The following is a 24,229-nucleotide window of genomic DNA, read 5'->3' as shown; positions in this document are numbered from 1 at the left end:
CACGTCACGCAGACCTCATTACGTCACACCAGGAGATCGGGCCTCAGAGGTCACCTCGCGAAGCGCGTGGCTGCTTTTTGGGAGCGTCTTTGAAAACTGAAACATGAGCGAAAATATCTCGCACAATAGCTCCTGAAAGATCGCTTCAGGAATGAAGCAATCTTTCGAACAATGCTAAGTACCGTTTCGTGCCTCCTTTAAAGAAAAAGAACTCTGTTCAAGCGTAAATTAAACCACGGACCGACCCCTCTGGCGTCTCGCGCGGTCATACGTGCCCGACGACGTAAATTATACCCGTCGTACCCTCTGTCGAAGGTCAGTGAAGCGCAGTAACCTTGTCTATAGAGCAATATGCTAATGCGTGGGAGCCGCCCTGTCGCAGTGTTATTCACCTGCCTGGTCTTACCTGGACGGCGAACCCACCGGTGCGTTTCAGGCCATATTTTTTTCAATGTCACCCACCGCTGTTAGAGACAGCTATAATGTGATCGACCCTCCTGCTTTATCGAGTCTCCGTAAGCCTTAGTCTTGATGTTTTGCTTTCAAAGCAAAGAGGCAACTCAGTGTGTTTCTACTGGAGTTTATCAGTCTTTGTTTTCGTGTTTTTTTTTTTATTCAACGTTTCTTACTATAATTTGCGATCGAGGTGTCACGGTCGGTACATGACCATCGGAAACATTACCACATTAATGCTGTGTAGGACCTTGTAGCGTTCACAAAAAAAAGAAAAGAAAAAAGAGACACATAAAAAGCATAAAAAGAAGTGTAAGGAAAGCGAACATACACTCTAGTGCCGTGACACTGCGTCAACGGATGCCTGTATCGGATATATTTAGGTTTAAAAGACGGAAATGTTTGTAACGTTAATAAGCTCCTTGTTATTGTGCGCTCTTATCGACTTGAACTATAGAAGTTGCTAAGGATATACTGTTAGAAGGGAAAGGGATCTTATGGGTTACTCCACGGCACAACTTCCACTGGGCCGATGTTTTCGAGGACGTATACGGCAGCGCACGTGACACCGTTCCCAGGATCTTTTCAAGGGGGGGAGGGCAAAACGTGCAACCCCCTTACCTCTTCTCTTGGAGACGGACGATGCGCGGGCGTTCAGATTATTCATGATATTATGACATATGACAAAAATCATGAGAGCCCATGAATAAAGAGTTCAAGCATTTTCGCGAGTGACCTTGAACCTCCAGGGGACAACTTTCCCACTTGTCCTCCCCTGGAAAGGAACTGTTCGTCCTGCATGGCGGCTCAGTTGTTGAGATTATCCCTCGTCGCTATCTTGGTTTTTCTAGGTATTGTGAGAGTTGTATGGTGTGGACAACTTTAAAACTGAAACCGTTCGACTAGTAGATGCAACGTGCCATGGCCAGCCCCAGCGTTGCTTTTGTGGTCCCACACTCTAAGAAAAAAAGGAGTAAAACGGGGAGTAATTTCAGCTTCTACTCCCCTAGTCTGCAATTAACCCCATTTTAGTCCCCTAACCCAACATTTAGTCCCGATATTTACTCCCCAGGACTGCAAATTGTCACTAAACTTGGCGAATGGTCTCCTGAATGCAACAGTCTACGTAAATATGTGCCCTTGGTCAATTTGAACGACATAAGGCTGTATAACTCAGACAACGTAGCAATTTTCCAGCCACACAGAGTAAGAAACAGTTAGCGCATCTTCCTTCGCAAATGGTGCCCTAGTATGGCGCAAGATTTTATATCACTCGATATGTCACGGTTGACGGTTTGCTTCAAAGTATTTTCGTGCATGCGCACCAATTATGTACCTGAGACTCTTACAATAGCGCGTGAAATGCGGTCTCCACTCTGTGACATTCATTTACTCCCGTGCATTTACTCCCGAAAGGGACTATTTTTTGTGGCAATGCAATTACTCCCCAAAAGGAGTAAAAGTACTCCTTTTTTTCTTAGAGTGCACATGGCTTCCCACGTCCAGCCACTTGCGTTCACGCCTGAGTGACTTTCGGTTTGCCGAGTGGATCCGAAAGGTCATTATATACTCTCGCAAAACGCGCGTAAGCAAAGATATCCCGCAATCAGGTTACACAGATGACGTTCTTGCGTTTCATTCAACGGTACAAATTGACCACCAGCTTCAGCAACGAACACCCATCAGCACAAAATGAAACGGCTTCCCGTGTGCCTCATATCGCTTATCATCTCGCAACGGACAGCAAAAACGACCTCTCTGCATCCGGACCATTTCTGCTTTCTCTCGCGTAGCGATTGGTTCGTTTTCGCGAATCAACCAATGAAATAAAGCGATCGCGCAAACCCAGCGAGGACGAAACAGAAGGAACACATCGGGAAGAGCGGGTATCGCGACCAGCTGCCGTGCGCGTCGCTTCGAGCGATGACAGCTCCCTCGTCACTCGAGAATTCCGCCAGATGGCGGTTATAGCTGGCACGGAAACGACGCCTGTTTGCAATCAGCTTGTTTGGATTGGACGATGACGATAGTTGTACTCGAACGTGTAGGAATTTCTCCCGAAATGTTTGGGCGAAGACAGCCGTATTGAAAGATTTCCCGCATAACATAGCGTTATGGCGTCAAATATAGATCTCACAGCGTTGAAAAAAAACTCAATTACGATGTTTTCACCCATTCATTTTGCGAGTGCGCGGAACAGGCGGAAGCCGTGCACGGTTTAAGCGGCATGCTCGTTTAGTTTTTGTTCGTTTCTTCTTAAATTTACAATTTAAATTCATAAACATTGTCGACCAGTCGCACTCTCGGGGTCTCTTAATCAGCTAGACTCTCACCCCCCTCTCTCTTTCTTTCCCTCTCTCTCAAATTTTTTTTTGTCCCTGGCCACATCCAGCCCACCAACGCTCCGCCCTCAAAGCTCTTTTGACCTTTTTGGACACCTTATAGGACTTGGATCGTTATTGTGAAGGGGGTTCGTTATTTCATTCCCCACATCACCGTCAGCAATGGGGTAGAGTATCGCCCCCTGGCGATGAAACTCCTCATTCATCATCTCGCAATAAAGTTGTTGTTGTTGTTTTGTCGACTAGTTTGCCCCCAGAGGCAAGTGCTTGGCGCCTCCAGGGTCATGCGAAAAGCTACGATGGTGGGATGGGTAAAGGTGGTAGGATCGAGTCCCAGCTCCGGCAGTATACTGTCCAAGGTTAGCTCCATCTCGCGGAATTCACGGGTCACGAGAGAGCAGTATCATCGCCTAGATGATACTGCTGCTGCTGATGATGATGTTGCTGATGCTGATGATACTGATGATGATGTGTGTGTGCGCACACACACACACACACAAACAAACAAACAAATGGGATGATGATGATGTGGTGGGATATTCACCGTCGCTATGCCGGTACACTGCCCCATTGCTCTTGCGGAAGGGATGAGAAGGCGATGATGATGGAAAGGTGACCTTTTTAAAGTTCGTCCATTAGTCCGGTGCTGGAGAGGAAACTCAGCAACAGCTCGTAGGCCTTGCATCTGATGTGAGGGGTCCGACCATGGCCCGAGAATTTTCGTTCGAGAATCTGGCGTTGATCGACGCGTTGCAGAGCAGTTTCCATGAGGACGCGCGCGGCAGCTGGTTTGCGATGCCCACCCTTCCTGAGGTTTTGCCTCTGTTTTGCCCACATTATAGGTTTGCCCAATTGCTTTATCTCATCGGTCCATTCGCGAAAATGAAGCAATCACAACGCGCGAGAATGCAGAAAAAAACCTGTGATGAAGAGATATGTTTGTAACTCAAACGTCGCCATGCCAGTACTGGACAGCTGTTTCGGCCTTGTTGGGCCTCATCAACAGTACGCAGGCAGGCAACGTTTGAGTGGATGGCGTCAGAAGGTCACGTAACACGTGATTCCTCCCGTCAGGGTGAGATAACTCACTCACTGAAGGCCCAGTGCAAAGCCAGTGAAGTATAAAATGAGAAAAATAGCGGGAGCTCTTTGGCTGCACGTGTGATGAAGAGAGGTCGTTTTCTGCACTCCGCTACCAGGTGGTGAGAACTTGCACAGAAAAAAAGCTACTTCGTTTGTTGCTTGTAGGAGGTGTACGTTAGTGAAACCGTTGGTGGATTTAAAAAGGTGGAATACTTTCACTTATCCACGCCCGTACAGCGCTCACAGCCACAATCGCTTCGCGCGGTGCTAACACGCACTAAAAAAATCCACAGAGTTCCCTTTACACAGGAGAAAAAAAGAAAAAAAAAGAGAGAGAGAGAAATATATATAACAGTTCATGTGGCAAGCCCCGTTTTCCGTGGAAGAAATAATTCCGGTGTACTCGTGGTGGTTGTGGTGGTGCTAATGGAAGAGCTCGCCACTGGACCCGACAAACTGCTATCATGGCAAGTACAAATCCCCTCCCTGATTCCCCCCAACCAACTCAGTCCGCAGACAACATCTTTTACCCAATCAGCGAAGTACCTAATCCGGGCTCTCTTTGTCTCTGCCTTAATCTCGACGACAATCCCATCTCGCCCTCCGAGCAGGAAACGCTGACACACTAGCCACTGTCCTACCTTATCCAACAGCAATCAATAGCCGAGCCAAGCGAAGCCACTCGCAGCCTAATTCCATTTGAGAATCTAGGGAGACTGTTCCATTAGGACGGTGCCCACATTCATAATTCAAGCGCCCCAAGATCTTCTGCCATTCATTCAGTGAAGCTCACTTGTGCTTCCCCATCCTTCCTCTAGTGGCCTCTCTTCCTGTTGTATTATTTTGTGGCGCCCTCTCGTGACGGACGTGGCGCCCTAGGAGGTAAATAGAATCAACCGACCGGCCTTGCAGCAAAAATGGGCTATATACAGCGCGTGTTATTGCTTTCAGGGAATTGGGAGACCCCGTCATGTCGGGTGATGTGATTAGTGTCGCTCGCTAGATCGGTCGGATGCATTTCAGCCTATCTATTTCTTTGCTGGATTGCTGACGAATTGACGAATACGCACGCGCGTAGACTGTTTCTGAATATCCACCTTCGTTTCGAGATAGTTGTCATGTTAGTTGTCAATTGCACTACTACCGTTTAAATTGTACGGTATATTCTTTCGTAATAGCACATTTGTTCTATTTGTTTGTATTGAGCTCACATTCGTTGGCTAGTAAATTATGGGCTAGGGTTCCGTGTTTTCGGCGTTTATTCGTGGCGAGGACTGTTTTGTCAAATTCGGACATTTTCGGCGTTTTAAAACGTTGGCGCCAAAAGATAAATTGCCGAAAATCGTCAGCCATAATCACTAGGAAGAAGGACCATGGGGGGAGAGTAGCTTGATAGGAGGACATTGAGAACGCAAAGAATTTTCTTTCCTTTGTTGGAGGGTTCCACGTGCACATGAACCATCCTGACCCACTGATGAAAGTGTTACACAGGAAGGTTTTCCCCAGAACTGGAAGCTGGCAGCTCCGCAGGACGGTATTCACCATATTCCACCTACACTCTTAAAAATGAATTTCACCGCATAGCACGCTCCTAGCAAACCATAATCTCGAATGATATCGTTATCTGCCCTGATTTGTTGAAAACGGCAGGCGTACGCCTTTTTTGTGACAATTATGAACAGCATAAGTGTCACAAAAAAGGCGTACGCCTCTCGTTTTCAACAAATCAGGGCAGATAACGATATCATTCGAGATTATGGGTGGCTAGGAGCATGCTATGTGGTGAAGTTCATTTTTAAGAGTGTACACTCTTAAAAATGAACTTCACCGCATAGCACGCTCCTAGCCAACCATCATCTCGAATGATATCGTTATCTGCCGTGATTTGTTGAAAACGGGAGGCGTACGCCTTTTCTGTGACACTTATGCTGTTCATAATTGTCACAGAAAAGGTGTACGCCTCGAGACGATGGTTGGCTGGGAGCGTGCTATGCGGTGAAGTTCATTTTTAAGAGTGTAGAAACGAGGTGAGGGAGAAACGAAACTGTGATGCCTCGGTGGAATCGGGTACCGACATGCCGAATTTTTTTTTAAATATTCGGCGGGTGTTTTTCGGCATTTTTCGGCCAATGCCGTAAACGCGGGACACTAACTATAGGACAAACTTCGCATCGAACAAGAGTGAAACCTCCTCTCGAAGTCAACTGGCAAAACAAAAGTCCTTTGTAACGATGTGATTCCCACATACACTGATGTCGCAACGTATCCCAACGCTTGGGCACTACAAGAATATGCTCTCGAATAACTTTGAATATGGTGCTACTCTAAGATCCACACGGGCTACATCCTGACGAACCCGGGGGGAGGAGTCCTGCAAAGGTCACTCGGCGTCCCGAAGGCATCAACGGATAGGAAATGAAGAAAGGAGCAAATATCACCTGACGCACATCAGTAGAATGATGACCCTGGGAGCCTTTTTACGATACTGCCTATGAGGGAAAGAAAGGGATAGAGGTTCCGGACTGCAAAGATAACAGCGGCGGCCGGGCCAACGTTAAAAATAATTGCCCGCCGTATAAGGATGACTCTGGGGGGTTACAACGGTTTCCAGGCAAAGCTTCGAAAAAAAAAAAAGAAGAAACACAAAAAACTAAAAAGGTAGAAGACGCAGCCCCTGCTGCGCTAGAATATTTGCGAAAATCCATCAAATTGCTGCAAATGCCAAACAGCAAAGTAAAATGTGGGGGACTTTTTATGGGCCATTTCGTAATGGCCGTCCGCACAGAGTATCGACGCAAAACGCACAGCGAGCCGCGAGTGAGGCGTAGTCTGCGTCGAAGTTGCGTTAGAAATCTGTTCTGTTCGTAGAAGAATCAGCGACGCTAGCGCCACTGTAAAGCGTGCTTTGCCTGCAGGACAGCAGAGCCACGCAGTGAAGGGAACTCAAAGATCCCACCATGAACATTCGAGGCAGTTCTAGTTGCGTGCGCCGATATTTCTGCGCCGAAGCTCGTTCAGGCGGTTGCATCTCGCCAACTAAGGCACATAGATTTTTTTTTATTATTGATTGATTTTTTTTTTGTCTCCGCGATACTTTGGCGAGCAGCACAATGCGTGCACGATGTGATCAACCACGAATGCGAAAGTGGGACAACCTCGTTAATACTTTCGCTTCACAGCGAGTACCTTTTGTTAGTTAGTACTTCCTTCGCCATTAAATCACGCAACATGCGCGCGAATTGTGACCGTTAATACCCGATTTAATCCCGGACAGACACCAATCTCATCGTTACTTCACGCATCACTGGGCACACAAAACGCAGTATAACTGACGGTAATTTCCGCCACAAACCAAAGGGCGGTGCCCCAGTGCATTCACCACATACCATAAGGCCACATAGTACGGGGGCACCACCCTGCGAATACCCTCATTTCCCTGTCGATCCTACGCGATGACCTTTTCTCTTTCTTTCTTTTTTTTTTTTTTTTTTCATATCTTCGCAGCCGTGCCGGCCAATCGCTGCAGGCAGAGTAATGGTATAACATCCCGCCAAGGGCGTGGCTCCGGTGGGCGCTTGTCCGTCACAATTTATCGGGGCAAGACGTTGTCAACTACAAAATGGTGGGGAGGCACACTCGCGCATATAAAACCAAGTGACGCCATCATTGGGGATGACGGTGAGGCGGTTAATGGGACTATTCTTGGAGGCGAACAATTGTAAAAGTAGACAGTAAGAACTGGTAAACAATAACAACTTAATACGTTACAGTTACCCTGTAAGAAATCAAAGCTGAGTAAACGTAACTCTAAAAAAAAGCCCAACATTTTCTACTGTCCAACCGCAATTAGATCAAGATTGTTGTTACACTTAAACGGCAGTCTTCTTTCCAACTTACCGTCAGTAAAGCCTTCCACCGGTCCAGTCCAAGAACGTCCCCCCCCCCCCTAACAAGTCCTTCAACAGGAGCTTCTGAATCTGCCTCGGTAGAACGCTTTAAAGCGCCACGTTTGGGAAGTGATACGACGAAAAACATGGCACCAAATGAATAACTTTTACATTTTACAGCTACCTTCACCAAAAGTTCGTAACTAGCTACAGTTAACGAAGAAAGTAGGAAATCACTGAAAAGGTTAGCCAGCTGCAGCACACGATCCCACATCTCCTGGATAGCTACGGTTACAGGTTACTTTCTAACTAACAAACTTAACTTTCAAACTAACTCGTTAGTCTAAGTCGGTAGCTGAACTGTACCTAGTTACTATTTTCGTCAGCAAGCTGAGGCTGTAACTCTAGACTGTCTGATGGATTAATGGCGCAAGGGCAGCTAACGCCAAGGAGCGCCATATCAAATGACGATTATGTGCTTGGCGTGAATTTAATGATTAGTAATATGATGATGGATTAACTGTTATGAAGAGCGGACAATAAGTTAAAAGGTTATAAAAACCGGGCCGTTTGGTAGTCCATGATAAAAGCGATAAATAATGGTCCAGTGCAAGGGACAACAAAGAGGACGAACACAACAGGGCACTGTGCGCACAGTGCAGGGTAGAGCCCTGCGCGGATGAGATTTTTGGCATCCGCATCCGACCCGCATCCGCGCACACATTATCCGCATCCGATCCGCAGCCGCACCATACACAACAGTTTACATCCCCATCCGATCCGCTGAGCAAAACGCACCATCCGCATCCGATCCGCAAAATCCGCACGTTTCGAAAGACGCGTAAAGACCGCCGGAAGCATGTTGGTATAATTTCGGATGCCTCCATGCTATCACGGAAGGACTCAGTCATGACGACAAGCAAAGGTAAACCTTTCAACAAACGCGATATGGAGAGACTTCTGGAACGCGTGGAACGCTACCTCGTCGGTGCTCGCGCGGTTCGAGACGCCAGAATGCCTCCTCTCCCGTCTTGGCGCCGTGCATGGACAAAGGTGAACCCGAGCATGCGCTCGCTGTCGGCTGTCGGCGCGCAATACAAATAAATTGCTGGTGGAAAAATGACAGCACGCGGTATATCCGCATCCGATCCGCTACCGATCCGCTGCCTTCGTATCCGCATCCGATCCGCATCCGACCTCACGCCATCCGCATCCGATCCGCACACCGCAGAAAGTGCTAAATTTTCATCCGAATCCGCAAGTATCTTGCGGATATCCGCGGATATCCGCTTCCATCCGCGGATGGTGCAGGGCTCTAGTGCAGGGTGCTTGGCGTGTTTCTCTAAAAACAATTTAAAATCCATATGGAGAACTTGAAGACACGGATGGTGAGGTGTGACTGGTTGATCACCGAATAAAAAAGATAGATCAAACGTGATATAATACCGGTAAAATACTCTCAGTGGGTGTACTGGCATCGAAGTGCATCAAAGTGAAAGTCCAGTGATAGAGATAAAAGCGTAAGATCTGGTTTGTAGAACCCAAGGAAGCGATAAAAACCCAATAATAGAGACTGTATTTTCGTGAGCTACCTGGTACTACAGCTTTGTCAGCGTTTAAAAGTAACCTACCGACGGCCGCTAAAGTAAATAATAATTCGTACGGTGCTTATAATTTACTACAATTCCTTATCAGAGGAAAAGGAGGACCGAAGGAAAAGTTTCATTCATAAGAAAGAAAGAACCCATTGGAGACTCACAAGGGCGGAGCAGCCAAGCACTGGTTGCGTAGAAACGCCCAGTTTTGCCGGCCGTTCATCTCAGTTATTGCGTCGGATTTTATTGCCTAGTGTGTGTGTGTGTGTACCTTGGAGCGTGATTACAGGCAGCTCCATTTTCAGACACTTTTTATCGCTATTTTTTTTTCTTTTCTGCACGACAAGATAAGGGGTTCCATGCTGTTAGGGAGCCACTCATAATAGCCCGGTAGGCTGCAGTGATAAACTGAATGGGGCCGATTTGTCACCCGCGGCCGTGAGTTGACAGAGGAATATGCTGGTGGTGTCGGTTAGTATTTATTTCTGTCTGGGACGGACGGTAACCCCCCCCCCTGTTAGCACCGCGAAGCAACTCTAGCTGTGGCCGGGGTGGACACGTGGATAGATACAGGGAGCGTAACAGGATGGAGTAGGAGAGGAAGGGGTTAGTATGGTGTCCTGGGACGACTTCGTGGAAAATTCTGCACACATCTATCCGGAAAATTGTGGGCATACCTTATTAGGCACACCTTTGACGACGTCGGAGTGGGGTTTGCAATCGTGATAAATATCGCCTCGAGAAATTACATTCAATTTCAATTACAAATAGCTAGCTGCGAATTCTATTGAACTAATCGCGCTGTGTCCATTTAGAACGTAAGCCAATCATTCGACTATAAGCTTTTTTTTTATGTCGTTGTAAAGGGGAAAGAGCTATATTACGTTCCCTTGTCATTACAGGTCATCTCATCTGGCCACCACCAGACAGAACCCAAGCCAGCCAGCCCCATCGCCATCGCAGCATGACGCAGGCGGGGAAGGTTCCCGCCAATCACCGTTGCGGTAACACCCCTGTCTTCTGCGAAGACGAACAAGAAAAGCGACGATTGCTCACCACCACTAGGTCACGTGATCGGCACGCAACCACTAATGAATGCGAAGCCCAGTTCCAGGTTGAGCGGTCTGTCAGATGTTAAGCCTCGTCCGTTCCCCCCCCACATAACGTACGGTCACGTGATGCTCTGACGTCAAATGTGACGTCGACAGAATATGCCTTACGATGCTGTCACTCCCACACGTAACCACCACAGCAATGAAATGCTTCAAACAACAAGTCGACAAATAATAGTCAGGAGTTTAAACAAATGGTTCTACTAGAGCGGAAGTTTGGATATCAGGGTATACACTTATCACAGCGTGACACTGATTATCAGTTTATTCGTCGGTACATACTGATCTCGTTTATCTTTTCGAGTTGTACATTTGTACCACGTGATGTCCTTTTGAGCTAATGAATCGCCCGTCTTTCGGGTGCATAAATGGTATCAGCGTGAACAGCACAACTAAATGGAACTCGCATTCCTTTAATTCAAATTACTTAATTATATTACTTAATTTAATTAATTATACAAACGTTTGCTCTCTTAGGTGCTCTGATCTGTACAAGTTAAACTAAACGTGTAATGACAGTGGGTTTGTGTTACATGGTAGGCTACTTTAAGGGGACCATTGCTAGCATAATTCGTGTTTCCCGCTCCGGCGAGGAAAAATACGTCACAATATACGTCCTGTAAGCAACCGTTCACGCTTCACAATACTGCATTTCTTTTTCCTGTTTCTTTTCTATAAGCCGTATAGCCGTTATATATTATATAAGGAAGAAAGAGACTCACGTAAAATTCAAAGTAAAATGTAAAAATAACCGCGTAAGACATCAAAGTAAGTTATGAATTTTTTTTTTCGCGAGACATATTACGAGAAAGGTACTGTACTGTCTGTTTGCTATTAATGCTATTATTATCTGTTTGCAATTTATACGCGGCATAACTGAAAACTTACCGAATATGGCTACTTGTGGTCGCCAAATTCACTTTTATTGCCAATAGTTTATTGTTTAGAAGGACATGATATTGCATCTTGAGAGCGTAATACACGGAGGCTCAAAACACGAACTCAGTAATTAACACAGCACAGTGCTGTGTTAAATAATTTTTCAGAAAGACTTTTTTTCATCTCTTCATAATATAAACGAATTCTGGGAACACTTCAAATAAAATACACTCGAAACATTGGTAGTGATATAATGCTGCAGCATTTCACTTCATAAGAAATACTTCTTGCAACAACACACGCTGTGATACCTTTTTTAACTTAGGCCAACACATACTTCCGCGTTCGTTCTTGACAAGACTACAAAACCACCATTTCTGTATTTAGCGCCAGCCCGCGACCAAACAAAGCAGAAAACGACCCATTTCGAGAGAAGGCAGACGACAGACTTCGACCACGTGACACACCGATGCAGACGGACGCCGCTTGAACATCCGACAGCGCAGGCGCTGAATTCTTTTGTAAGCTTAGATGTATCCAATCAAACAGTTACTACGTAAAAATGTTACTTGAGAGTGAAAAAAAAAAAAAAAAAAATGCATGTCCCAGGAAAGCCTTCGTTCCAGTCCTTGAAAAAGCAACGGCATCGACATCGACATCGAGACCATTAACGAGCGCACTTGGTTTTGGTTCGGGTTCACTTTCATTGGGTATGAAACACAAACTTACGCATGCATTTTTTTTTTAACTTGTTCGCAATCGTATTTTTTTTTACATGCCTATATATAACAAAAATGCGGCTGAAGACGAAATGCAGTTGGCCATGAGAGCTGATTGGACACAGTACGTAATTCTCTACATTACTCTCTGCATCAAGCGTCATTAGGACACGGTCATTAGGAAGGATGTGCGCTTATCACGTGCACAGCGTTAGGGTTACATATGCAAAAACAGAGAGAGAGAGAGAGAGAAAAAAACGAAGATATTATCAAGAGAGTCGGCAAAAGGAAGTGCACTAAGAAGAAGAAGAAGCAGGAGAAGGAGTACTGAGCCCAGTTTGTTGAAGGGGAACTAGAGAGGCTAGTTCTAGTCCTTCAAAACCTTCTTGTTTACCGTAAAATATTAGATTGCATTCGCATCTCCATGAAAAGCCACTTTGAGAAGGAAACATTACAGTATAATAAATAATTCAAAGGAGATAAACCAGATTTATCTTTTTCCCTTATCAAAGTACACATAGAACAAGCAAAAACTAGAGTACACTGAGAAAAAAAAAAGTGAGAGTTCGGTATCACGTTCAAAGTAAGGAAAGTTGGAGCGCTCTACTGGAAAAAAAAAAAAAGTTTTGGATTATCCGAATAAGAAATCGGAATGTATCAGAGGGAGATGATTGGCATTGAGTTTAATAAAATATTTGTTTTAAAAAATTTCGTTTGAATAACCGGATGCTGTCAGCATATGTTTTCATTACACCTTCTCCCGCGTTTATAAAACTTTGTATGCGGGAACGAAGTGACAGAAAAAGAAGAGATAAGTGTGGAGAGACTGTGTATAATATCGACCGAAAGAGCTCGACAAAAAGGAACAATGGTACAGCCGCAGCGGCACGTACAGTATTCCTGTCGAGTGTCCCGTAGATTATGAAACGTCTGAAACTTCAATTCAATCAACCACACTTTTGTCCGACAGGATGTAATCAATAAAGAGCGAACAAACAACCGAAAATGGGTACACCATAAAGAAAGAGTGCGATGTCACAATGGAAAACGAAACGAAAGAGAAAATTCCGTTTTCTGAATCCAATCCGTAGTCAATTTTCTACCAGGGAATACGCTATCTGGCCACTATGACAATCCAATCCGCAGCCAAGTTCGTGGCAGAAACACCGTCTGCTACGTAGCTTTCGTAAACAGAAAAACACGCGCACGACCACCTGTATGAAAACTGAGTCCCAGCAAACGTTCCGGCAGGAACACTGGGTGCCACGAATTCAAAAAAGAAAAAGGAAATAAGAAGGACTTGCCTATAGCAAGGTCCAATCTATAGTCGAGTGAACGAAAGAAATATCATCCGCTACGATAAAAATAATGATACAAGTAAAAATAAACGAAAGAAGAAGAAAGCCAAGCGCGCGAAGAAGGGCTTGTCCGCTTCGCCGGTCTCTGTTATGCCATCGTCGGCTATTACGTGACGTAACGCCCAAATGACCCACCTCTGCGGTAAAAGATCAGCTCCACCCATCGTGGTCTGGCAACCTTCTCCTCGCCTCCCGCGAGCAGGTGCAATGGCGCCCACGGAGCGAATTAGGGAAGGCATCTTCTTGTGTGCACATCAAATCTAAACCGAGCGTGCAAAAAAAGAAAAAGAAAAAGGACGGAATGAACACACAAATAAAAAAAAGAAAAGAAAAGAGAAAACAATGTTTCCAACAGAAAAAGTATTTTTCCAACAGTAAAATTTGGCGTCTGGCAGTTCGTGTTTTAGAAAGAATAAACGCGTTAAATTTTCCACACAAAAAAACGAGCAGATAAACATCGTGCGTTACGGCCCTGCATTTCGTCTTCAGCGCAAACAAAGCATTTGCAGACACAATGTGTAGTACGTGAAGCTTTAGACGTGTCTGCGCTCTTATGGATGTTGCAGCTTCATAGGTGGCGCCACTAGCCGAACCAAATTAAGCAACCATAAAAAAGTTTGCCACACCATCATCACGCCAGCCAGACAGCTTCGTGACGACCACAGAGGGTCGCCACGGGACACTTGAGAACTCCGGGATGGGTCACGGGGAGAAACAGAGAAGACACACACACACACACACACACACAAACAGTTCTTACAACCTGGGACGCGAATTCCGCAATGAGAATGACGAACTGACGAGGGGGCCTGCGATGAGGGAGGATGATGCAGGGTTGAGGAACCGTACGCTCAACACCTATAACTCTGACACGTTGAAGACCTCAGCCGCGGGACTGCCGCCGGCAGCAAGGAAAAAGAAAAAAGGGGGAATCGAATATATCTATAAAAAAAAAAAAAAAAAAACGGGGGTTATGCTTACAGACAATAATAATAATAATAATAATAATAATAATAATAATAATAATAATAATAATAATAATGATAATAATAACTTTAGTTTTGTTTGGCTAACCCCAAAACAACCACTAGGGTAGTGAATGAAATTAATAAAAGAATGCAGACGTTGAGGCTGGAATGTGGCGTCACCTATGATGCAAGGTGAGATGTACTTTTTTTGTTCTTACCGGACTGAAGAGCCATACTACCAATAAGCACCACGACCAACTGGCGAACGTATGAGATAAATTAATAGCCCTGTCACACGGGCAGTCTTCAATGATCATTGAAACCAATCGTCATTCAAAATGCGTGTAGCGCCACCTTGCGTGTAACGTGTCAACCTGTCGGGGAACATTGAATCCAATACTCTTTGGGAAGTTAACACGTCACACGGTTGGTGTCTCTACACGCATTTTCAATGGACATTGGTTTCAATGATCACTGAAGACTGCCCGTGTGACAGGGGTGTCACTTTCGTTATTCAACCAATCCGGTTTGGTTTCCTGCACATGGGGAAACAACTCGTATCTTATAATAACACCGCGAACAGTTTTTACTAAACTGATGCTGAAATTTGTCTGAAGAACTCGAACGAATCCACAAACGGCACAGTGCACAGATTCTTGACGGCACACCTTTCCAAATTAGGCAGAATGAAGAGTTAGTCCCAGCAGCGTTCTTACGCCTGACAATAGTCACGTTTTTAACAGATAAGTAAGGCTTTATCTTTTGAGAGCAGTGCAATATTTTTTACAGATAACCGTATAGGGCATAAACAGTGTAATCGTATTGCTTTTCAATAAATTTGCAAACTTAGAATAATTTAAATGTCGACAAATAGTTTCTCAAAGTCAAATGGAACCCATATAGTTCAATACAAGGTTCCCTCAGCCGCCGCACGTCGACTCTTAGTGAATTACCCGAATTCAGGTATCAACAGCTTGATTGTAATTGACATTACAACGACGATTACCATTCTGAATGGTGATCACACACCAACAAAATTTACCAATGAATTCGAAAACTTAAAATTGAATCTAAAAGCGCGACGTAAACGTACTGAAGGATCGTAAAATAAAAATAAAAAGGGGCTACGGTGCACGCATTTATTTACATTTATGTTACTTATTTATTTACATTTGCATTTATTGTTCATAAGTGCATTTAATACGTCAGTAAGCGCTAACACGTTAAATCGTCGATACGAACACGACGTTCAAGCGACGTTTTTCTTTCAGACGGTTATTTTGGCCGCGTATCCCTTAGTTCATGCTACTCTTTAAAAACTCGAACGATGTTTTTTTTTTTTTTTTTTTAGCAGCCTGTGGGAACAACCGAGGGAACCGTACGACCGCAGGCGTTAGAACAGCTGCTGGGCCTAACTCCGCAAAAGAAAACGAAAGCGAACAATGTTCATTAAGAAACAATGTAAGCGTGGGACCCAAAGACGAAAAAAAAAAGAATTTTTTTTTTTCACTCTTAAAATAAAACGAAACTAGATGAACTCAACTCTCTTCAGAATCTCTCTGCTTCCCCATTCGCTCCCTCACTCCCCTCCCCCTTCCCCAGAAAGGGCACAACATGCACACGATAATACATCCAATCTCCTCCTCCTCCACCCGCTCACCTACACACACCCATTCCCTTCTTTATTTTTATCTTTTTCACAAACCGACGAAAGGAGAAGAAGCGGCAAGAAAAAAAAAAAGACATCTAATTCCAACATCGAAGCACAGATGGCGCCACAAGCTGAACCAAGGGTGTTTTTTTTTTTCTTTTTCACCACGAAGTAAAGAGAGGACAAGATTGTCGAAAATAAAAATCGACTCTTCTACGACAAAAAAAAAAAAAAAAGGTATTCTGGGTCACACAGGCGGGCGGTACAATATAGTAGCGAGAAAAAAAAAGCTTTTAAAAGTGAAGCAGGAGACGAGAAATCCATTACACTGTTGTTGTACTTGTACCTCGTAAACTGTGAGAATATCGTGATGTTTGTTTCCTCGATGTTTCCATGACAGTGCTTACGGTAACCACATGTTAATCGTCATCATTGAACGCATATCTGCTATAAATCGTACATCGTGGCTTCACCAGAACAGAGGATGCAGAGCAGTTCTGGGTTCTTGAATCAGGAGTGGTTTCTGCTTTCAAATCGTCAGCGGATATTACTTGGGTTACCATAAACGGTACTTTAATAGTATTTAATTGTGACCGAAATGATATAGAAACACCAGATTACAGTTACCTCACAAGTGTGCCCACACTGGACACGGCGGTGTGTCCGCCGACCTTTCCTTTGCGTCGCTTTCCATTTGCAATGACAGGCAACGGTGTGACGATATATTTTTCAATTGGAACCCTTCAGAAAAAACGACGCGTTCAATTGATTCCTAGATGTGAATTACAAAACATTTCAGTTGGAAACATTCTAATGTGCAACAGAACTCTAAGGACAAAGCCCCAATTAAAATTTAATTTCGTATTCACTACAATCCGGGAAAATATGCGCGCGATCATTAATTTATGTTCACAGGTCGTGCTGTTTATGAACGGAATACAATGGCCTGGTTTAATATTCCTAAAGCGTATTTCTAGTCTTAATGCTTAGCGAAGAAACTATCGTGCTCAAGGTCCCAGAGCTGCACTACCTAAAAAAAGAGCAGTGATCAACAGGTCAAGCATACAATGCTGTATCTAAACGTGAAAAAACTGTTTTAGTGTTTCCAATAACCTCAACGTACTCGAAGACACAGAGCTCTAACATTTCGTTGTGAACGGTTGGACCAAAGCCGAAAATAGCTCTACACACTGTTATACGATTCACCAAATACATATCACAGTTGAATCTGATATCTAAGTCTACATCAAACATGTGATAGATTTCTCGGGCTGTAATATCTGCTGAATCTGAACTGTAGTTAACAGATACCATCGCTGCCGAGAGCAATCAAGTTCAGGTAACAGCATCGGACGTTGTCCAGGCAGCAGTGACGCCTTGTTCCGCGCAATGAAAGATTTGACATGGCGCATGAGGATTTCTGGCCATTGAGTCAATCGGTGTTCCTGGATGCCCTGAATGAGCACGGCGGACACTGCTACGTTTTTTTTTTTTCTTCTTGCTTAAATTTCTAAACATATAATGAGCTTCTGTCGCATAAGATGAATTAGACTGGATTGGATTGGATTGGATTGGGTTGCACGAGTGAGATAATGGCGGGAAACAGAAATATCGTTAAGTGCTTCGTTGTCCCAAATCCGACGGGCAGGAAAAAAAAGTTGATGGAAGAAAAACTAAAGCGAAAAATTATTCCAGACAACTACCTCCTTGAATTGTGCTGAAAATTATCGTATTCACTAATCCTTTCTGTTCTAAAACGAACAAAAAATCGTCGTAAAAAAACAAGACTTTAATTTGCACGATATAATAACTTAAACCACTATACCACGAAGTCAATACGACATTGCAAATGAGATAGAAACCACAAAAGGCCTTCAACATAAAGTATCGCCCCGAAAACTACAAGGTCGCACGAAGTCTCTGCGCAAAATTACACAACCCGCCATCTATAGTATACCATTTTACGTGACTGGATAACGACTGTAGTTGTTGTTGTTGTTTGGATAACGATTACAACCAATACACACCCGTCTGAGGTAAAAAGCGACTCGGTTTTCACACAGCCGCTATAATGCGAATAGTTTGCTATACACAAGCCCATACAAGCCGTTAGTCCCGCCAAACATCTAGCAGCGGCTGTGGCGAAATCTAATTGCCTGTCCACAGTACTCGACGCTTCCACAACATCAAACTAGGGTACTAATTAGCCGACTCGAAGTACGTAGTCCCCGCACTGGAAGTTATACTGCGGGCTCATTAGGACAGGAACTTTGTGTGTGGGTGAAACTTCGTCCGAATGCCATTGTTAAGCAACAGGCCTAAGAACAAAAAAAAAATAAAAATAACAGAAGAAAACGTGTAGCTCGGCAGCGAAGGGATCTGTTTCAGCGTCTCTTCGAAAATAAACATAGACTCAGCGGAGGTTCTATTGAATCGCGGCAACATTATAATCACGCGTCGAGGATAAGCACGATGAGGTTGAGAGAGCACGGGTCACTTGGGTCGCTGATAACATAAGGTATCATTCGGTCTAGCTGATTACGGTTATAAGAAGCAGGCGTGGCTTTTGGGAAGCCGATTGAGCGCCGGTGAGATAAGCTGGGTCTGTCTCGCGTTTTCTTTTTTTTTTGTTTTGGTCACGGCGTAAAAAGATAACGCGGATAAAGAAAAACAGCATCAAATTTTACCTGTCTTACTATGCAAAACGCGTAAGGTATTTCGTAAAATATGGGCGGCTAAAATTTGGCAAAAACTGACAAAATGCGGTCAAATAGCAGCCCTACTTCAACTTTACTACAGCAAATTTTAAAAGAAGAAAGGTCAGCCTTTACAATTGGGATGTTTATTGTTCGCGCATTGTAGCTGTAGGCCTTGCAGAGAAAACGGCTGTGTAGCCACGTCAGATATTTTGACTCTTCATGCGTCAGCTATACACTGTTTCGAGAGAGTACTTTATGTTGCAGTTTGATAGGAGGATCGCGCTTGAATTTGTTGGAGGAAAAATTGCACGTTTATATATTACAAAGCCGACCGAAAAAAAAAAAAAGAAAGCTTCTGCTATGGATGAAACAAGTAATAGCAGAAGTACCGCAATGCTGAGACAGACTGCAGCATAACCCAATCGGCTGAAAGTCAAAGCCACTTACCAACTAATCGCTTGCTCACAAATCGGCGAAGAGCAAAAACGAAGGAAATATGAAGAAACGCCAGCGAGATGTTTCTCACCTACAAAAAGAAATCGAGAAATGTTTTAAAACTTTGCGACCAACTACAAAGCCTACTGGACACCGCCCAACCCCACGAAGGATTAAAAAAAAAAAAAAAGAAGTGTTAGTTAAAGTTACATAGGAGTCATGGGACAACAAGGCAATGACTTCGGATTGCAGACTTAGATGAGCTGTTTTCCTTGTCTCGTTCCGTTTACGTAGTTTTTTTTTATTTTCTCCAGACCCTATCGTTTAGATTAGATCGAGATCCCGATTACTCGGTGCGCGGCAGAACTACGTGCTGACGAGAGAGACAAAACTTATTTAAAAATCTTCTAAACCTTAAAAAAAAAAAAAAACATCGAACGTAGAGCATGTCGGGAATCGTTCGTAAGAAATGTCACTCTACAAAAAAAAAAGAAAAAAAAAGGAAGAAGAAGAAGAAGAGAGAGAGCAAAAAATGACATTGTCGTCGAAAACACAAAATAACGCGAAATTTCCTTTAAGTACCCTCATCAAAATAAAATAAAGAACGTCCGAAAACTACCCCCTGCTTTTTCATTTTCTTTCAGATTTCCTTCTCAACTTCCCTCGCATTCCGACAAACGATCCGCTGAGCAATTTCTTTCCCCACCTTTCCCACCAATCACTAAGCAGCAAAAAATGTGTCTGAAAATCAAATTGACGAGTCCCCGGAATGGATCAAACTGATCGTGAAAGAAACACCGTAAAAATATTTAAAAAGAGGAAGCACAAAGCTGAGTAGAAAAGGACAAAATAATTCAGCGAGAAAAAAAAAAACAATCACAAAAATCACAAAGAGCAACAGTAATGAAAAGAAATAGCTCAAGTCCTAGCAGATTCGATTTTTCGGACTGTTTCGCAAAAATCGCGGCTGAGCTTTGATTTCACAAGCGTAATGAATCGTGCGGAATAAGAATACTGTATCGATGATTTTTTTTTTCCGTACCTAAAAAGAAAGAGAAGACATATATGAGGTGATGAATTTTTTATGGGCGATACCCAATCATGCGTTGAACTCCGTGCGATTAATGATGCATTAATCGATTGATGTGCATCGAGCACCCGGCATGTGTACTCCGATAAACTAGATCTGCTAGGAAAGCTATAGCGCAGTGTTTCCGGCATAGAATACAGTTTTCAGTTACGAACGAGTTTATAGAGCGATAGCAGTGTGTTCTTACTTTATACGAAGGTTTATATAAAGCATACTTATACATGTGCATAATAGACGGCTTTGTTCATAAAATTCAGAATTCTCGTTCGCACCCGTCTTTTTGTGTAACACTTAGATTATAGGTTACTTTTGTGTGTTTATATGTGACAGTAAATGTGAGTACGCTCAAGTTTCTCAGCTTCACAGATTGACAGTCAACTTTTAGTTCACAGAGCCTGACAGTCGAGGGAAATAATTAAAATATCATTCATCTTCTGTTGACTATAGCTTAGTAGTCTTGAAAGAGGACAGCAAAAAACTCGAATGGCGCCTCTCTACGAATTGTCATAACCACTTTAATGTCTAATTAATTAATGCCATAAAAGTATTGTCATGCTTCTGAAGAACTAATTCTTGTCTTAATGTCCCTAAAATTAAGGCACAAATACTAACTACCAATAATTAAAAAAAAAAAAAGGAACGACCAAAGACGAAGCTGAGAAGTGAATGTACTCGGTACCATACAAAGTATTCCGATATTACTTCAATTACTCATATGAAGAAGTAACTTTAAGCGCTGTCAACTAAGTGTCACTTACCTTTATCCTTCGGTTTGGGATTAATTCACATAGTTCATTCATAGCTCTCTCGGACGTTATAATTTATGAAGGTCAGAAATTACTAGTTACAGCGCCTGTTTGTTTTATGATGAAATACTTTTCGATTTCCTTTAATTCAGCATTACTCCAAAATTCAGCCATCGCGATAGCTCTATAGGTTATCTTGGTATTTTACCAGAATGTTTCTTAGGAACACACTGTTAAACTTCTGCATCAAAGCAAAGTCCAAACTGAAAATTGCTTGATTTGGCCATGCTGAGAAAAAAATAAAAAATAAAATAAAAAAGAATAAAAAAGACAGAAGGTTATATTAGTACGCGGAGATAAAATCCCAAATTCATTTGAGATTTCCAGAAAATAACCATATCGCTGATGAGCGAATTCACCATAAAATGAATGCAGGAAATTAAAGTTTTTGATTTGCGCATATATATGCGACTGACACGGGTAAAGAGAACACAATCACCGGGATGGAAGATTTAACAAATTACCGCATGCAGCAAACAATTAGAAAATTATAAACAATCTCATGAAAAACGCCACGAAATTCAAATTTTCCGCACCTGACTTCACTGCATACGAAAAGGTAACTGCATATCGCTACACAAATCACAAGTTATATATTCACGAAAATTACACAAATTATAAATTGGACAATGCTGTGCCCGCAATAGCATAAAAGTAACAAATGTTTTACTTTGAGACGGAACTATCCTAAAAAAAAAATTATAAATGTTCCATGGTGATTTTAACTGAAAAAAAGGCCCCGGGTGTCTCCGGAACATCTGCCTTGCCTGGAAATTTTTCTTCGTCGCTTCCAAGTCGAATCATAATGACGTCATGCGCTCGACCTCCCCTTGATCCGTGTTCTGTGGTCAGGCCATGATTACGTCACGGAGCTAACCTTGAAGCCCCGCAGAAAAAAAAAAAAATAAAATAAAGCAACGCAAGGCAGATGTTTTGCCGAGAACAAGGGGTTTTACCTTCTTCAGGCTTCAAACTTCAATGAAACAAAGTCTGTATGTCGAAGAAAAATATAGGACAAAAAAGACGTAATTTCTGACCATGGTAAAAAGCATTCTTCCGCGCTTCCCTGCAAGTTCCGAATGGAACGCTGAGAGATAAAAAAAAAAGATGTTCAAGCGGAGCTTTTCTTTCAGAGAGAGAGAAAGACATGACTTCGTGCTTGAATTATAACAATATGTTCTGTCTCAAAGTAAGAAAAAGAAAAATCCAACAGTTCTCAACTACAGCAGTGAAGAAAGGGTGTCGATTCTCAAGACATCAGCTTACTATGTTCAGTAAAAGAAGACACGAGCTTTGCACTCCGCACGAAGACGCAGACGAAAAAGGGACTCTAGCGGCTGTTAACTAGCGCCACTATGCGGTCATTCAAGGCGAAAGAATTCGGGTTAAATCATCAAACTGTCGGGTGCTCCTTTAAAAAAACAAAAAGCAATCGGTCATCTTTTACTGAACGCCTCCTGGACGGGTAAGAGATCGCGCATAGGAATCACCTCAGAAACATGCACCTCTTATATCTCCAACTCATTAAGTTAACTTATATCTCAATTAACTGATTCACTAAATTGACAAAAATGTCAAAGTCTGTTCTTGGAGGGATAAAATCCCGTGCCAACATTGCAAACAATTCATTCGACATATTTATATAAAACTGATACTAGAACACAAACAATAAAACGTAAATATGAGTGAAAGAAATATGTAATTGAAACTAGTTAAAATAATTATGCTGCACCCCAACGGCACTTAAATAGGGACTAGGTACTAAGGATAATACTAATAAGGACTAAGTACACTACCAGCAAATAGAAAGAACAGGGGGCAGAAATGCACACTCAACCTATTACCAAAAATGTACTAGCAGTTCAAAGAACAGCACCCCAAAGCACATCAAAAAACTCCCCCGCACCCGTAAGGTAGGCCAATTACACCATCCGACCTTCACTGTCTAGCCGGAGAATTAAAGGAAGAAGCAAAGCCTAGAACAGCACGTGCTGGACATAACTTCTCGAGCTGCTTCGAGCGCCTGCTCTGCGGAAATTAGGCAGAGACGCCACGTTAGGCCTAGCTGTCCCAAATTGAGTTACCTCTGCGCAAAGTAACAGATGGGCTCGGCTCAAAAGAGGTGCATGTTCTGAAGTGGTTTGTATACTCTTGCCCGCTCCAGCCACTCAAGGATACCTAACCTAGGATTAGAACTCTCTCGCCGTAACATTTTCCCTTGCGCCCACTTTTCCAGCACCACTTCCGTGCGTGCTGAAACTTTTTCCCTATACGATGTGCCGCTAGGGCATTCGTGAAGTTCCCCTCTGCAAAGGCATCGCGAAAAGCAGTGTTCAAGTCTCGTTCCAGCTGTCATACATTGTGTTGTATACAGGGCGTTTCAAAAATGTATCGCAGACGAGACAAATAATGAAATACGTATATATGTACAAGGAATTCGAGTGAAGCTGTAGTTCATAGAATTTCCGTGGTTTGTACAGTGCTGGACAAAAGTTTACGGAACGCGCGAGCGGTGTATTTTGCTCCTCCGTGCGACACCCTAGCGGTGAGCGGAAGCGGGCCAGTTCACTCGTTCAGAGGGATGGGCGAGTGCGCTGGTTGCGACACACTGCGGTAGTTTCGGAATCGCTTGAATGCGCCGGCGAAGTGTTTTGGATTGGTGTCACTACCGGCGCACTCCTTTCCTCCCTCTGAACGAATGAAGGAGCCCGCTTCCGCCCGCCGCCAGGGTGTCGCACCGAGGAGAAAATACATCGCTCGCGCGTTCCGTTAACTTTTGTCCAGCACTGTACTTGAAAGGGGGGGGGGGTAGAAAAGTGAGGAACTACACAATAAAATACAAAGGACTGTACAATGAGCAGCACTTTAATACCTTGTACAAATTTACGAATTACCACTACCAAATTAGCGAATTATCGCTACCAAATTAACGAATTACCATTATTTTTTACCACATCTTGTCTGCACCTCTTAGAATCTGTTCTCCTCTCGTCTATGTGCAGAACAAGCAGGTATGCTTTGTTGCTGCTACGTTTATATTTTGCTTTTTATTTCCATTTCGAAACTCAAAAATGTTCGATACAGCTGGCAGAAAAAAACATTCTTATTCAGAGTGTTATTAGAAATGGCATCACTGTGCTATTTTGAAACGC

The 24,229-nt window shown here is 43.5% G+C and overlaps 1 protein-coding gene across 1 annotated transcript in view; it reads left to right on the top strand.

Moving 5' to 3' along the window:
• The window catches only part of LOC135398828 (uncharacterized), a 119,974-nt gene extending 106,103 nt beyond the window's left edge, over window positions 1-13,871 (top strand). The window contains exon 4 of the mRNA XM_064630332.1: window positions 10,263-13,871. The gene's annotated coding sequence lies outside the window, so the exon portion shown is untranslated. The remainder of the gene's footprint in view (window positions 1-10,262) is intronic.
• The last annotated feature ends 10,358 nt before the right edge of the window (window positions 13,872-24,229 follow it).

The sequence above is a fragment of the Ornithodoros turicata genome, chromosome 6 (assembly GCF_037126465.1).
Source record: "Ornithodoros turicata isolate Travis chromosome 6, ASM3712646v1, whole genome shotgun sequence".
NCBI lineage: Eukaryota > Metazoa > Arthropoda > Arachnida > Ixodida > Argasidae > Ornithodoros > Ornithodoros turicata.
Note: the sequence above shows the minus strand (reverse complement) of the source record. Positions and strands in the feature narration are given on the sequence as shown.